Below are 16,326 nucleotides of genomic sequence, written 5' to 3'. Positions count from 1 at the left end.
GAAAAGCTGGAATGTGCTGCTATGTTCACATGGCATTTCTAAGGAAAAAATACTGATTGGAGCACAAATAATGTTTACTATTACAGCTCTTTTCACATCGTCTCTCTTAGATCAGCATATTGTAGAAAGAAAAAATGAAATGGTACAAATGTACAATATAAACCAGAGATCTCATTTAGAGTCCCTAAAAACATGAAATCTAGAAAAACCTGGGTTGTTATTATTTTGAAAATGGAACAACTTTATGCTCTACTGATTTTTTAATGCAGCAGATCTTGGAGAGAAGATGTAAGTTGATGCCATGCAGAGATGCAAGAAAATATTTTTTGAAGTGGAAGAATCAGATAAATCATGAATCACCAGTGTCACTGCTAAATCTGCGCATGTGCTCGTTGCTATTTTTAGATCACTGACCACCATCCTACCATCCTTGCCCAAGGATTTTAAGCACTGTTTTCAAAGACTCATAAACAAATGAGACAATCAAACACAAGAAAGCAGTATAATCACCACAGTACTTTCTGACTTTCTTTTCTGCTCTGAGCTGCAATTTTCCATTTAAGGCACTATTCCATCTCAAAATTTAGAGTTTTAAGCCAGAAACTATTTGCAGATTCAGTTACAAAACAAGTGATTGATGGATGGATGTAAAAATCAATAGGAATGGATATAAGTCATCAGGGATGACTATCAAAGATACTGAGAACGCCATCTAGTTTTGCTCCCACAGAAAAGATTCAACCATGCCAAAATCAGATATTGCAGTAGCTACACTTGATGTTGTTTTACTGATAACTCTCTTTGGAACGTAGATTCTACACAGTCTATCTTTGTACACATTCCAGCTACATTTCAAGATTGTATTCCTATAGTTTTAGGTCTTAATGGTGTTAAATTCAACAAGATTCAAGAAAATACATGCTAAGAAGAGCAAATACTTTAAAAAAACCCTCCTTTTTTAAAATGTGCTGCCATTGTACTACTGTAAGCATTGTGGGTCTGAGTCATCTGGACATATCATCATTTTCTTAAACTTTCTGTAATAACCCGAAGCAGAATAAAAACCTAAGAAAACTGTTGCAGTAGATAGCAAAACTAGTATTGTCTTTTCCCCTTCCTCCTCCCAATTTCTACTTTCTCACCCCAACTCATCAGATGTTTTATAACCACAGAATCATAATGATGTGGGTTAGAAGGGACCTCTGGAGGTTGTTTGGTCCATTGCACTAGATCCAGCTTCAAAACTAGACCAAATTTCTGAGGGTCATGGCCACTCTGATGCTGAATATCTCTAAGGATAGGCATTCCACAGCCTTCCTGGGTAGCCTGATTCAATGATTGTCCAACCTCTTTTTTTCCCTAGAGTCTATCTGGAATTTTCCTTTCTGTAAGTTGTACCTTCCTTGAGTCCACACACTCTTTGGTTCCCTTTAAGAGTGATTGAGGCAAAATCTGGCTACAACACAACCATTTCTGTTGCTTTTGACAACCACAGCATTGCAATAGTCCTTGCTAATTGCATTCAGAATTTCTTCCAAAATACATTTTTCAAGTTTGTACTCTTGGGGATTTAAGTCACCTGAGGTTTTGCTGTCACATAAACTTGATGATGGCATTCCAGCATCTTTGAGCAGCCTACTGCAAGACACATACCTGGTTGGCAGGGAAACAAGTTTTCCTTGCTAATACTGAGATCTACATCATTTAGCCTGAATTTTTTAGCAAAGAGAAGATTAAGATATCTTAATCAGTCTGAAGTCCCTGGAAAGAAGTTCTTGAAAGAAGTTAATGCCTCCCTCAGAGAAAGAGGAGAAAAAACACTGGTTGAAAGACGCCAAGTTATTTTCTGCATAAAGCTCATATAGCCCAAGGGAGAATATGGAATGGTAGCAAAAGAGAATGACTATTTTTAGAAGAAAACATTGCTGAAGCAGTATTTCATATAACTGAGATTATAGCTAAAAGTGGGTAAGTATAGATCTCAGATGTTGCTGTGGCAGAGAAGCACTGAGATAACCGGAAGAGTCAAGGAAAACTTGTAGAGACGTGATGTGTTATTTCACTGACCACTGTCACCTGTTTACACAGCAGCAGGAATGACAGTTGAATGAGAGTTGTCCTTCACATTCTTCTTTTTTCCATTAAATGTTTGGTTGGGTGTTTCTGTAAGAGGGGAAAAATGGATTCTAGATATTGACAGTTTGACATAACAGTTTAGACTAGCCACTGCACCTTGTAAACTAATTAGCCGGGAAGTGAAGAAACAAGCTCAAGAATGTGCTAAATGGACCAATCATCCAGCAAAGTGAACAGGGAAAGGATTTTGCATTTAGAGCGAAGGAATCATTAAAACATCCATCTGTCCAGTACCTAAATGCAATAAAGGAGGCAAATTAAATACTATTTTTCTACATGTTCTGCTGTGTGATCAGAATAAAAACAAGAGAGCTTACAGGATGCAGGATGTACTGTATTAGTCCCACTGCTTGCTTTATGGGGCACCATACCTTTTGAGAGCTTCTAAAGCAATAAAAATAACACCGGGTCTCAACACCATAAGGCAATTTCTGTGGAGCAGGTGATACACTTCTATGAAAAAAAGAAGACTGCAGCGTGGCCTAAAAGACTTGGAAATTGAGAAAAGTACTAGGAAAACTGATAGAAATAAAGTTTTAAAGCTAGTAAGACATTTACAAGCATGGAGAGATAGCTCCAGGTAGCCTATTCGTTGTTTGACTAATGAACTCAGACAGCTATTCCGCTCAAACATCAGCAGTCATACAAAATAAATTACCAAATAACCAAAACAAACATAAAATGAATTCAACAACTGCAAGTGATGGTTTGTTTACTTCGGTGAGAAGGCAGAAAGCACATCTAATAAAAAAGTAATTTGCACATGTAGACCTCTGACTGCAGCCAATACATCCTGGGCCAGCACTGAAAATGCTCAATTTCATAGTTATGAAGTAGTCGACAGGCTGATTAGTAGGAGATAAAGGTGGCATTTAAAAAAAAAATGGCTTATTGATTTCTGATCAACTTCGCATCAGTGTTATCTCAAGCAGCCTCAGCAAACAGACTCTCATGCTGGGGGCTCCCTGATGTAAGGCTCTGCTCTGCTAATGAGAAGGTCCTGTCCCGTTAGGATCACGCAGGGGTGCTCTCCTCTCCGCTCCGTGCTGTGGACCAAAGTGCAGCGTGCAGGGACAACTGACAGGAGGTTTTCTTCCAGTGCGCTCCCCTGACCCGCAATAAGGTAATGCCTATGCTAATGTGGATCTAAATGAGCTCCTGTTGCGCGGTACAGCTCCATCTACTGATGGGAGAATTCCCCAGGTAGCAGAATGACTCCGCTGCCCGGGTTTAAGCAAACATTTTCTGGTTCAGTAGGAGCGTCCGTATCATTAGAAGGCATTCGAGGACAGGAGCACAAGGAGCAGGGGCATGCAAGGACATGATGTTAAGAAGCCTGAAAAACTGTAGCTCAGATTTACACAAATGACAAAAGAGGTTGCTCAGAACTTCTTCAGAAGAAGCACAACACAAAGTTCTGAATAGCCCTAACCAAAGGCAAAATTCCATCTGTTAGCACTGCTTCCAAGTCACATCAGGAATCAATTTGACCCCTAGTGGAATGGGAGTATAATCAAATTACATTAAGGAAAAGGGCTTTAATTAAGTAACACTTAATTATAGTTATATTATTTTCATTGTGTTACTGTATTTTTTAAATGTATGACTTTTTCTTCATTCAGTGTTATTATGGTAACATTCCCTAAGCTGTGTAAGATTTTATTAGCACTTTGTCTTATTTGACGGCTTTATTCATGCACCTACTCAAGAGATTTTACAATTTCATTATAATATTAGTAATTACTAATATATTCCTAGATGAACACTGGAGTAAGGCATTATAAAAATATAACTGTAACTGAAGGAAAAGGAACCTAATTTATTTTTATACTTCAGAGGTGATTCTGCTCCCAGCAAATGTCAAGAATATTATGGCTCAGGACCTCCTATATAAACACAGAAAGCTTTTTCAGTGGTCTGCTAAATCCCACATTTCAGATTAATCTCAGGAAAGGAGGAAAAACTTTTAATGATTTTGATGATGATGCTAAGGTCCACCAGTACCCACAGGGAATGATAGCCAGCTTCCCTGGGGAGCTACCTCAAACTCCCAAGTTTTCCTGTTAACTGAGGAAAAGCTATTTGCACCCTCCTCTAACCCTCTTGGCTCACATGCAGTGTCTGATGTGGGGAACCACTATTTTGGCTCCATACGTTCAAGCTGGCACATACTAACTTGACAGGAAAAACAGTTGTACCTTCAAATCTTCTGTGCAGAAAGCATCAGAGGAGAGTGGACTAGTGGTTTTAGCAGCAACTCACAAAAAAAAAGCAGCTGGGTAGATGAACAAACCAAGATACTGCTGAAGGAACACAGCTGGCAAATGAAAGTTTACAGTCAGGCTTTTCTTCCTCAGGTGCAACAACACTGACACCTATATGTGGACACAGGGTGGAAGGAGAAAACATGTGTGCCTTAGTTTTGGCTACACCAGTTCTTCCAGCATCTTCCCTGAGCAGAGGTACAGTTAGACACTATGCTGAGGAACCCCAGATGCAGTGGGAACATTCCTTTCCTTGCAGGTACTTGGAGACGTCCACAGAGCAGAGACTCGTTTACTCCTGCAGTGCACTGTAGGTGCTCAAGCCCAGGCTCTCAAAGCCTTGAATTCTGTTTTCCATCATTCTTTAGGATTTTCTTCTCTTCTTTGAGAAGCAATCATTCCAGTCTTGCCTAAAAGATTTTCTCCTTCTTTCTCCTATGGAGATATTTTACCTTTCTACAAGAAATTAATTGTCTCCTTTATACAGTTTACTTTTCAGCTTCTTCACCTCTTGTCTTTCCTGCTCATGCACTCTGGCTTGACTGGTTGGCATTTATTTTCCTACAGAGGTCTCCTGGTGATGACGAGCCTCCTGGAAATCCATTCCTAAGGTCACCCCGAGCAGATTAAACCATTTGGAGTTTTTCCAGTTAGATCCTTGTCTCCTCTGTGGCTTCTAGGTCACACTCTTTGCTCCTGATTTTGAACCACAGTTCCACACTGGGTTATTTTACTTGGGGAAGTCATACAGCTCCCATCTAGAACCGGGTTTCACAAACAAAAACTTTTCAAGCCACACCTTTAAAAAGAAGACAAATTTTATTTTCTTTATGTAATCTTTCCCTGTAATTTTAATTAGCAAGAGCAATTACATTAATACCACCAAGCTGAATAAGCAGGTTGTTATAAGTTTCTCCGGGGAAAAAAAAAGACTTGAGTATATCTTTCAGTAATGGAAATTTGTTTTTCAAATGTCACTGTGATTTCCAAGCCTTTATTCTCCATGTGACTTTTTCTGAATACAGCAAGAGTTGACTGCTCCCTTAGGAATGGGAGCTAGGGGCAGTGGGGGCTTCCCAGAGGAGGTGTGGCAGGGCACTCTGGCACAGCTGTGGGGGGCTGGAGACCAGCCCAGCTAGGGTGTTGCTGGGGCAGGGGCGGCCCTTTCCATGGAATAGCCCATCTTGCTCAGTCATCCTGTGCAGTCTGACCATGCAGACAGATGAGCTGACCAATGGATACAGACAGGCAGACAGTGCAGACAGACTGCCCTCAGCCCACCCAGCCATGCTCAGCACAGCTGAGCCTCCTGTGCCAGCTCACCTGTTCTTACAGAGTCTGTGGACAGGCTGCGGAGAAGGGAACAAGAGAAGGAAAGGCAAACATCTATTTCCACATGGGAAAATAAGGTATGGAGAATCCCCACTCCAAACTCAGAGGGAAAAGGCTCAGCTTGACAAATGGAACGTCATCAATGCTTCAGATGAACACATTCATCAGCAGAGGTGTGTTTTTGCCAGTTGCTTATACACCAGACTTTGGAGGAAAGCAAGGGGAATGGAAGAGGTAGGTATGAAAAATCATGTTTTTTCCGTGGCTTTGAACTTTTGGCAGCACACAGACATCTGCCTGCTGGATCGGCCACACCACTGACCAGCGAAAAAACTGGCACCGTGGTACCTCTCATTTGGCAACTTTAAAACACATGACCAGTCCACTACTGATGTTTGGGACAACATTATATTCCTACCAAACAGAGCTGCAATGGAAAACCATGGCTCTCCTGACCTGCTCCACTGCTGCTCGGCCACACTGGGGAGGGATTCGCTGCAGCCACCGTGTGCTGCATGGGAATGAGAGAAGTGTAATGAACTGCAAAAGCTCACAGCTGCAGGGCTACCAGGAGGAGAGAGCGTGCCACTAACTAACAGTGGATACACTAGATTGCCTAATGTCTAAATTTGTTCCTCCTCAGACAGAAAATGATCCACATTAAGTAAAAAGCTTAGGAAATGCATTAAATAATGAAAATAACACACATATTAGTTACAACATTATTTAAGACACATGGGGATGTAGACTCATTATTTTAAGAAGCCAGTGGCTTTTCTGCTAAAAACTTTGAGGCTGTTACAATTTCTAATTCCCACACTACATCTGAGTTAAATTATCATGAGTCTCAAAAACTCATGAAACCAACTGGAGGAATTCACAACACCAAAAATGCGTTTTACATGTTTAGACAAATCTGATTATCATCATGCCCTTCAGAAATATGTTATATATTCCCAGCATATCAGATTTTACATAGCATTATCATTAGATGTGGTCTAACTTCAGTTGACAAATCAGAGAATAATGATCAAGATGGTAATTTATTTCAGTTTTAACAAATTAATTATGTTAACATCAAGCAAGATAAGGTATTTGAGAATGGCATTAGATGGTTCTGAATTAAAAAAATCTTCATTTTATGTTAAATGTATTTTTAAAAGTATTTTCAGTATCATAAATAAGTAAGGTAAAATAAAAATCAAATTAAAGGAAAAGTTTTGATTGCATAGGGTTTGTTGCTGTGGAGTGTTTAGAGATTAAATGGAATTCCTACTAAACTGAAAGCAATTAGGAGCACAAAATTCATAGTAAAGGTGCAGTCCCAGAACCTGGAGAATTACATATTTGTCACATCAATAGAGAAGCCTGTAGATATTTTAGGAAAAAGTGGATCTAATCCTTCTTCCTGAGGATGGTATGAATTATGCCAGTGATTAGTGTGAACAAGGCAGACCTTACTAAATAAAAGCAGATAGAAGCTCAGATTATCACTTCCTTCTTCCCTCTTTTGCATCCAAAGCCAGGCTGGTTGGATTCTTACTGTCTTCCCCAAAAGGTAAAGATGGTTTCATGGTTCTTGGTATAATCATTTGGGGCCTGTTGAGAAAGCAGGTTACTGCTATGCCTCCAGATCCAGAAGTGGGATTATAGAGTTCACAAGAAACGTGTCCAGCTGAAACTGGGAAAGGTACAGGATCTGCTCAGAACAAAGGACAGGTTGTAACTGGCAGTTTGAGACCTGGATCATGCTCAATCATCCCAGAGCAGGATCCAGTTGTGTTAGTAGGACTGTCTCATCATCTAGAAAAATGTGATGCACAAAGCCATGCCAGAAGCATCAAGTTACCAGATTCTCAGTTTCATGTGAAAAACTAAGTTATAGAGGTCTTAAATATTATGCCAGTGGTTACACAAAATGAAACCAGAATGCCCGTGTCCTGTGGGCAATGAACTCCTGCCCCACATTACGCAGCACATGGGGAGCAAAATGCAAACCAACAGCTGGAATTGGAACATTTGATCCATGCAAGCTCTTACGGACAAGGCAACATGCTCTGCAATTAGTAGTTCTTCCAAACTCTCTGCAATATTACACTCACCTGTGTTGGTCAATGCCACTCAGTGGATATTTTGTTGGCTGCATGAACATGAAAAGAATTATGTTGCACATAAAAGGAGTTGTGCTATTATACATGCCCTCAGCTTTGTCCTGTCTCAGTTTTAATTAATACTAGTTGATGCTTTGCAAGGACTGGAGCAAAGCTGCTCTTCTTTTGAATCCCTTCTTTCTGTAAATTTTTCCTGTCCCAGTTAAGCTAATCAACATTCTTACAATGCTTTTTCATATGAAACTGTCACTATTCTTTAAAAGTGTTACTATCTACCAATAATTACCATTTTCTACCGCTTATAACACTTCTTTCTTTTTCATTAGCACTTCAAAATGTTCTCACGTTCTACAATATCTCATTAAACTGGAATCCTGATTATTTCTATTGTGCTAGCAAGTGTGGCACTGGCACTATAATGGTTATCTTTTTTTCTATTTTAACTATCCAAATGAAGCAAAAATCAGTCTCATTTCATTCTTTCCAGACAAATCCCAAATTCTTTTATTTAAGCATCTGTATTTATATTATACAATCCCTATTTATATTTCCAATGCTACACTGTTCTACTTTAATGAAACATCTCCTCATGGCATGTCATCTACAATCTTGCTGTCAGGACATTAGCATGCATACTAAGGCCAAATTATGAACAAGACTTTGGTAATTTCCACCTCATTTTGAAGTTCTTCTTAGCATTGGAGTGGCAAACAGTTCCTGTGTAGGTTGTCAGATGCACCTATGTTCATGTAATACTTGATTTTTCCCTGACACGCAAAGTTGGTGCATTATTGCTTTGTGATGGCTGGAAATGGTCACTGTGAAGCGAGCCATGCCCTAGGACATGCTGGAAAAGCACAAACTGAAAGGAGTAATGCAGCTGTCGAACACTGCCAATGTAAATATGAGCCAAGAGAGAAGAGATAAAAAATAGATGGAGCATGGAGGTAGTAACAAGATTATTAAAGCCGGTAAGAAAAGGAATGATCACAGAAAGAAAACTGGATCTTTTCTGTGGGTATCACATCAAGAAGTAGTTTGACAAAGAGTCACAAAAAGAAGATTAGGTGGTTTTGCAGATATTTAGAAGGGTATCTGAGATGGAGCTTCAAGAGGAAAAATGTTAAGGTGTTTACAGAGGTGGATTTTCAAAAGCATCTAAGTAATTTTAGAACATGCACTCCATTGGCTTTCAGTAAGGCTGATACCCACAAAGCACTTGAAACTGCAGGTGTGATTTCTTTTCCTCCTGATCCACTTTCAAAATACAGATAAATTACAATATAAACAAAAATAAATTGCTCTACTAAATAAAGTCAAGCATAATTCTCTGAGAGTCCCAGGTGCTGTAAAATCATTATCTGGCCTTTGGTGAATGATTTAGACTGTCTGCAGTGACGTCTACTTCACAAGCAAGTTGTGGTCCACAATTAATCTTTTGCAAGGGTTCTATGAGAGTAGGGGAAATAAACTTTAAATGACCAAGCACTAAAGGACTTTTACTTTCAAAAACATTAGTATTTGAGGAGTACTGGTAGAAAGTAGGACTTGAAAGTACCCAATAGGGCCCATTCAGGCAGGGATGTCTGGTTTGGGAACACTGCTTGAACACAGGTGTGTAAGCTACCTTAAGGATTCTCTTCTCATGGTGGGTTGCAGGGCAAGGTCTCCATTGGTCATGGTTTGGTTTTGAAGGGGGCCTATTTAATACAGAGAGGAAGGAAGAATTTCAGTGCTCTGTGCAATCAGCCATTGCCCTCCGAGACAGAGGGGTTTTGGCAATTTCTTCTAACCTCTCTTGATCTACTCTGAGAGGCAGATACTCTTCCTGCACGAGGAGAAATACAGATGCGCAGCAGGTAAACAGTAGCAGCAAACTCAGGAAATGAATATGACTTAGGGAGCTGTTAGTCTGACAGTGATAACAAGCTGCGCAAAGAACCACATGAGACAAAAATCCTAGGTCAGAACAGAAGTTCTGGCTGGCAAGTAGTGGAGTGGAAGGTGACTGGTCTAACATGTGGCAAGTACCTTTTAGCCCTGTCCAAGGGACCAGCCTAAGCCAGACCTGTGCTGAAAAACTGGAATGGCAGTTTTTTTAATCAGAAAGAACACTCCATATATTTGTTAGGTGTATGATTTACACTAAGCTAAACAAGCACTAACAAACTAAAAGTAATTTACGGCCACTTCAATAAAAATTAATTTTCTTCTCTTTGGAAAATCCAAATTTTCCTGTGGTAGTTTATGACACTGTAAACCTTCTGTGGTCCTCTCATTGCTTTAAATCTGTCTAGGAAAATAAGGATACCCAAACATATGGAACAACTACATGAAAAAAAGTGTCTGCTTTTTATTTGGGTAAGTTCTATATCAAGTATATATCAAGTTCTATGCTAGTATAAACCAAGTAATTTTAAAAAAGATGGAGCTGGATTTGCCTCATTTTTTAAAATGTTTTGGGCCACAACTAGTAAGTTTTCATTTTTTCATATTGCAGATAACAGGTTGTAGAGAATTTTGTCTTCAATAAGGAAAAATAATTATTTTTCTAGATATATTTATGCTTTGCATTAAATTAAGTTTTACTTCAAATAGGTCCTCTCCCAGAAGAATGAGATCATTGAAATCAGGACAGAAAAGTCCATAGTACACCCTGACACATGATTCAACATAAATAAACTCCATAAGCTTAGTATATTTGTATAATCATGTTATTTATAACACTGAACATTTGCTTCTACGCTGCACTGCTCAAAGCATTTTCTTTCCAACCAATTTCAGTGCATAGAGAGCATCAGAAAAAGACTGTACTTCCCTCTGATTAAAAGAAATCTGATATTGAAACTGGAACTGATTGAGCCTGTGCCCAACTGTTCAGAGAAGCAATTATTGTACACATTAACCTAAGCTCCCCTCAGCAGCTACTGTAAGCAAAGAACATGTCAGATCCTGGTTTCAGACGAAGACAAAATACCACCACTATTGAATTATCACAGGCTCCATCTGTGCTGAAATTTAAAATGGAATCCAAATAGAAACGTGTTTACACAATTTCATGTTTCAAAGTATACCTTTGACCCTGCACTGCTTTTCTGTACCCCATAATACTTTTTGTCATGGATCTTCAGTAAGCTTGAGGTACAGAAAATTTTCTTAGTGATTCAAAAATATTCTTAGTGATCCAAACCAAAGAATTCAGTTATTCAAACCAAAAAATTGTTACAATTGCTTTTGTTGTTATGCATTTGAGTTGGTGCATGTAACACCACACAAAGTGTCAAAATATGGACAGGCTAGCTTATTTTTGAAGATTATCACAGATTCCAAACAAAAATATTCTGAATTAAGATATATTCCTTTGTTGCTAAGAAATGGGATTTGAAAGGGGATTTGAACACTAAAGCTGAATTAAAAAGGCAAAAACCTCACACTCTAATAGGTAAATGGAATTGCAGCTGTGCAAATTCTTCAGAACAACCACTAAACTGCATTGACATTTCTGGCAGAAGATAGAATCTAATTGTACATTCCAATTACCAGTGTGACTACCCTGTGTCTTAGGGCTAAATGAGTCCTTGTGATCTGCTCACTTAAGTGTGAAATCTTCATGGATGTCTGTACAAGACCAACATAATGCACTTCTTATGCTGCCCCTAATTTTGGAGGATATATGCTAGTGGGCCTGCATCTGACTTCTGTTTCACTGAACATGCTTGCATATTTGCCTAAAATATTCTTTATTTTCCTTCCCTCATTCTTGTCTGGAGCCACAGCGTTCCTCATTCCACAGGACTTCATTGCTAGGTGAACTTACTCAGTTCACACAAGGTGTATGATCTCTCTAGTGTTTCAGGATGCCTTGACCTGGAAGTCAGACACCTTTGCAGACATCCCTGCTCGGGCTGGAACTAAGCTGGGTGTCTCCATCAGGCAGTGTAGGTTAGATGTAGTCAGAAGGATGACTGAAAGGAACTTCCGTCAGAAGTTTTCAACGAAGAGTGTTTACTGAATAAGTCAGAGTATCGTGAGCATAAGCGAGGAAATACTGAGCTGGGACTGATCAGCAGAGACACTCTTTTAAAAATGAAACATGAACAAATCAAACAATGACTTGCTTCAGAACTATAAGCAAACAGCTGCTCGGAAAGACTCAAGAGTCAGAAGGGAGCTAAGGGTAAAACTGCAGACCTCTGAAGTTTGCCTTAAGGTACAAGCAGCATATTTTTAAACAGAGACCAAAAAAGAAAAAATTATGCTAAGAGAAACTTGTGAGTGATGTACAACTGCCAAACCCATTTTGGATTTTTCATGGCTTAAGTGGAAAAAGAAAAATCATGGATATGACCAGAAACAAAATGCTCAGACCCTGGGAAAACCAATGCTTAATCTTTGGCAAAATAATTAGAACAAATGAAGTCATACAGTCCATGAAATGGATGAAGCCTGACCAGTGGTAGTAGCAGCACTGTGGAAGTAAGAGAAAATCTACACTCTATGTATGTTACCAAAAAAAAAAAACAACCAAAAGCAACAACCCCCCCATACAACAAACGCCACCCCCTGCCCCCAGAAAAAACAGAAACAAGAGAAGCAGCAAGACTTCAGAGTTTAAAAATGGATCTTGCATGGTGCATAGATCTTATCTGCTTCAGCAAACACAAGGCAAAACAAGACACAAGCCAAGATTCAAGACACAGTAGATTATTTCACTCAGGATGAGGCTGCACATCAGTAGAGCAGAAAAGTCCCAGGCAATGATGACCAGTTGAGCATTACAAGCGTCCCACTGAAAATAATGAGATTTCTATTGCACCACATTGTCAGATATATACTGAAATGATTTGTTACCTCAGGGCAAGGGATTCCATACAAGCCAAAATGCTAGGTTTGTGAAAGAAGTGTTGTAAATATAAGGTAACCACTAAAAAAGATGCACAGAGGTGCTGGATTCCTCAGAGGACGCATACTGATTTTAATACTGGCAAATCCCCAGGCTCTGATAAGGTGAAGCGCCTCTTTTAAGATAAACACCAATCAAGCCATGGACATGTCTCTCAGGCATAAACTTTTTGTTCTGTGAAACTTTACTTTCTACTTTTTTTCTTTTCCTCATTTCCCCTTGTATTTTTGGACTTGTTTTTAATGATAATGTGCATTTGGTCCTTAGTTATTCCTTCAAATGTCATCCATAAAACATATAACTGGAAGATCTTTGATATTTGGTCTTGGACAAATTACATCCTTTTATGGTATCCTTTACAATACACATAGATAATGTACGAAGAAGGAGACAGCAGAAATGCATAAGTTTGAAAGGTGATTTGCACTCCTCATACAAAGAAATGGCAATAAAAATAGGAGATTTATGATACAATTTACTCCTTCATTAAGCAGCAGACATTGTATGTGTCAGCCAACGGCTGTGGATTTCAGTATGGGTTCTGCCTAGTCCCTCATTAAAAACTGATAAAAGAAACAGCAGTCTCACTTAAGCTAAACCTGCTACTTTTCCAAATGAAGTATGCTGTCACATTTTTACAAATTAGAATATATATCCATATCTATTTGGATACATGTGCAACTACCCCACATATCACTAAAATGTTAGAAATATCACATTGTGAAAAACCTGTTAAGCCAGTTGTGTATATTATGCAGTGAAGTACAATGCTTGATATTTTCTTCACCTCCTGAATCTCTTCTTTCTTGAGAAAGGTGTGATATTTGACACATCTTTTGGGGAGGATTCACTGAAGTATGCATTGTTCTCTGTCATAGCCTCACAGCTGACTTCCACAGTCCATATTCTGTCTAATTTCTGAGTCATAGATGACCTTGCAGGCAATCAACTTTTATTACTTTCTGTCTGATAGCTGGGTTGATGTATAACTCTATTTCTATAAACAGGCTATTTCCTCAGCAGGTATCTGAATTTTATCAAATGTATCATTTATCAAATGAAGCTCTTCATATAGACACTCTTTTCTTGGTTTAAGAGCAGTTTGTACTTGAAAGAGACAATCACCATTACAAGGTTTTTCCTGAAAATAGTATGTGTCATTGCACATAAATTCCTTCATAATACCACATTTTCATATGAGCACACTCAAGCTGCATTTGTATTGCAAATGTATGCATGCAAAATAAGCATTTGCACAAATAAAATAAATAAAGGATTGCACAAATTCGAGTTTGGTATAACTTAGTCTGATTTTCTACATTTAAACATCTAGCCTTACACATCCCAGACATAAAGCAGTTTATGTCAACTTTAAAATCTGGGACATCTACCACGAACATTTTGTGCAATGCAAGATAAAAAGAAGAGATATGGAGCCACCAAAAGTTCAGTTTTTAGACTGTCAGGGCTTAGAAAAGTTATGCACATCTCACTGGTGAAACATTAAGCTGTTGGCATATGCACTGCCTCTGGGTAGTTACTGTGAATGCTTGGGTATCTTCCTGACCTCTGTGGGATTTCACTGATATAATTCTAAATTTCACAAAGAGATAAGTGAAGAACAACCAAGGAGAGTCTAATGCACGGCTAAATTTCCAATTGCTCAAATATCAATCTAAGCACCATTGTTTTGCTACGGGTAGTATATTGCCTCTCTTTAGGGTGTGCAGTGAGGTAGACATCAGTGAGAATAGTAGATTTGGTAACAAGCAAATTGTTTAGTGCATGTAATGGAGATGTGAGAGGAAGATGTCATGCAAAGATTTGCCAGTTATCCTCTGGTGTAAAAGGATGAAATACAAAACACACTCATCACAGTGGACCAGCTGAACCCCTAACTGAGACAGAGGACTTAGTGAAAAAGACAGAGGTATCTGGCAAAGAAGCCTGAGTCTAGACACAGTATTTCAGCCAAAATAAATCTGAGCCACAGAGATGCTTCTTACTCTTGGAAATTTTCAGTGGTAGATCCAGTCTATCCATTTATCTCATGTGGATATGCTTGCCTTTTAAGGTATCACCTTTCTGGCCCCACAATCCCCACTGGAGGTCTTTTGAGGCCTGTTTCTCCTTAAACTTTTCAATGTCTCAGCCTAATGCTGGGGCAGATTATTGCCACAAAAATGCTGAGGAGCAACCTAGATCTGTTAATAGTCACCTGTCTGAAGCTCCCCCCTTTCAAGGCAATTACTGTACAGGTCTTGAATACCAAATGCAATCTCTGCAACATCTTTCTGTTACAACTGAGAAAAAAATAATACAGATTTAGTAATAAAGCCACATTCAGTCAGAGGTTGCTCCTTGACATGGCAAATATATTTATATTATATATGCAAAACTGAATCATGGCAGATTGGATCTGCAGGAGGCAAAACAGCTTCATCAAATGAAAGCTTCTCTCCTAAAAAAGAAATAATTGCATCATGATAACAGGTTTCAGTAAGACACTGGGGCCACACACTGTGCTGTCTTGATTTTTGGATAAATAAACCTGTGCCCTGTTGTTTATCAGATGAATAAACCTTTGGGACATGTGACAGTGTACAACTAGAACACGATGATTCAATGTTCAGGCATTTTTAATCAACACTCCAAAATGAAAACACTTAATTAATACCTAGCAAACATTATCTAATTGAACCTTACAGTGCTCTCAAGTATCTGGCTACTACTCTTTACACTCAACAGATACCATCCTGCAGTCAAATAAGCTGTTTGCAGCCACGCAAGGAGTTGATAGCGAGGCCATGATCAGCGCTCAGGAGCTCCTGACTCACGGTGCAGTTTCATGTTACAGTGGAACTGTTCTAACAGCAAGCTGTGACTGAGAAGAGAAGGCAGCTCCTCATCTCCCCTGGCCTCCTGGTGCCTGCCTTGCACCAGATTTAGCAGTGATGCAACCACACAGCCAAGCCACATAATGCTCACCACCAAGACACCCTGAACCTCCTTCAGGTGTGTGGGATCCTACCACTCAGGGAGACCGAACTCACTGTACATCCAGTGTGGATACCTCTGCACCAGCAGGAAGTCCAGCACGTTAAACTGGTTCATGTGGGTGTCACAAGGAATGGGCAGATGTTGCACTCAGAACCTCACCAGCCTTCAGGACAGCCCCCTTACCTACAAAACATTCTGTTAGAAAGCATTCCTCTTGTGCTTAAGGCCAAAAATGCCTCTAGGCTGACAGGATATCTTTAATCCTTAAATTTTTAGTAAAAAGTTTCCTTTTTGCCTTACTGTCTTTAAGATTGTTGAGTTATTATGGAGATGCTGCCGTGGTTAACCTTCTGCTGCTATTTGTGTTGTTTCACAGTAACAGCAATTATTATTTAACAATAATTTTTGCTCTTGATGAAACATGAGGGGGATTTTTTCTTACTTTTTCCGAGAAAATATTTGAAGATATATTTTATTCACTAAAGAATTAATTTATTTTTCATTTTGTCACAATTTAGTGATATATTTACAGATAGGAGTTAGATTCCACTGTAAACAGAGGAACAGTCAACGTTCCAAA

This window comes from Myiozetetes cayanensis, unplaced genomic scaffold, assembly GCF_022539395.1.
Source record: "Myiozetetes cayanensis isolate MyiCay16 unplaced genomic scaffold, myiCay2020 scf42, whole genome shotgun sequence".
NCBI classification, from domain to species: Eukaryota; Metazoa; Chordata; class Aves; order Passeriformes; family Tyrannidae; genus Myiozetetes; species Myiozetetes cayanensis.
The sequence above is the reverse complement of the archived record's forward strand: the minus strand, read 5'-3'. Positions refer to the sequence as shown.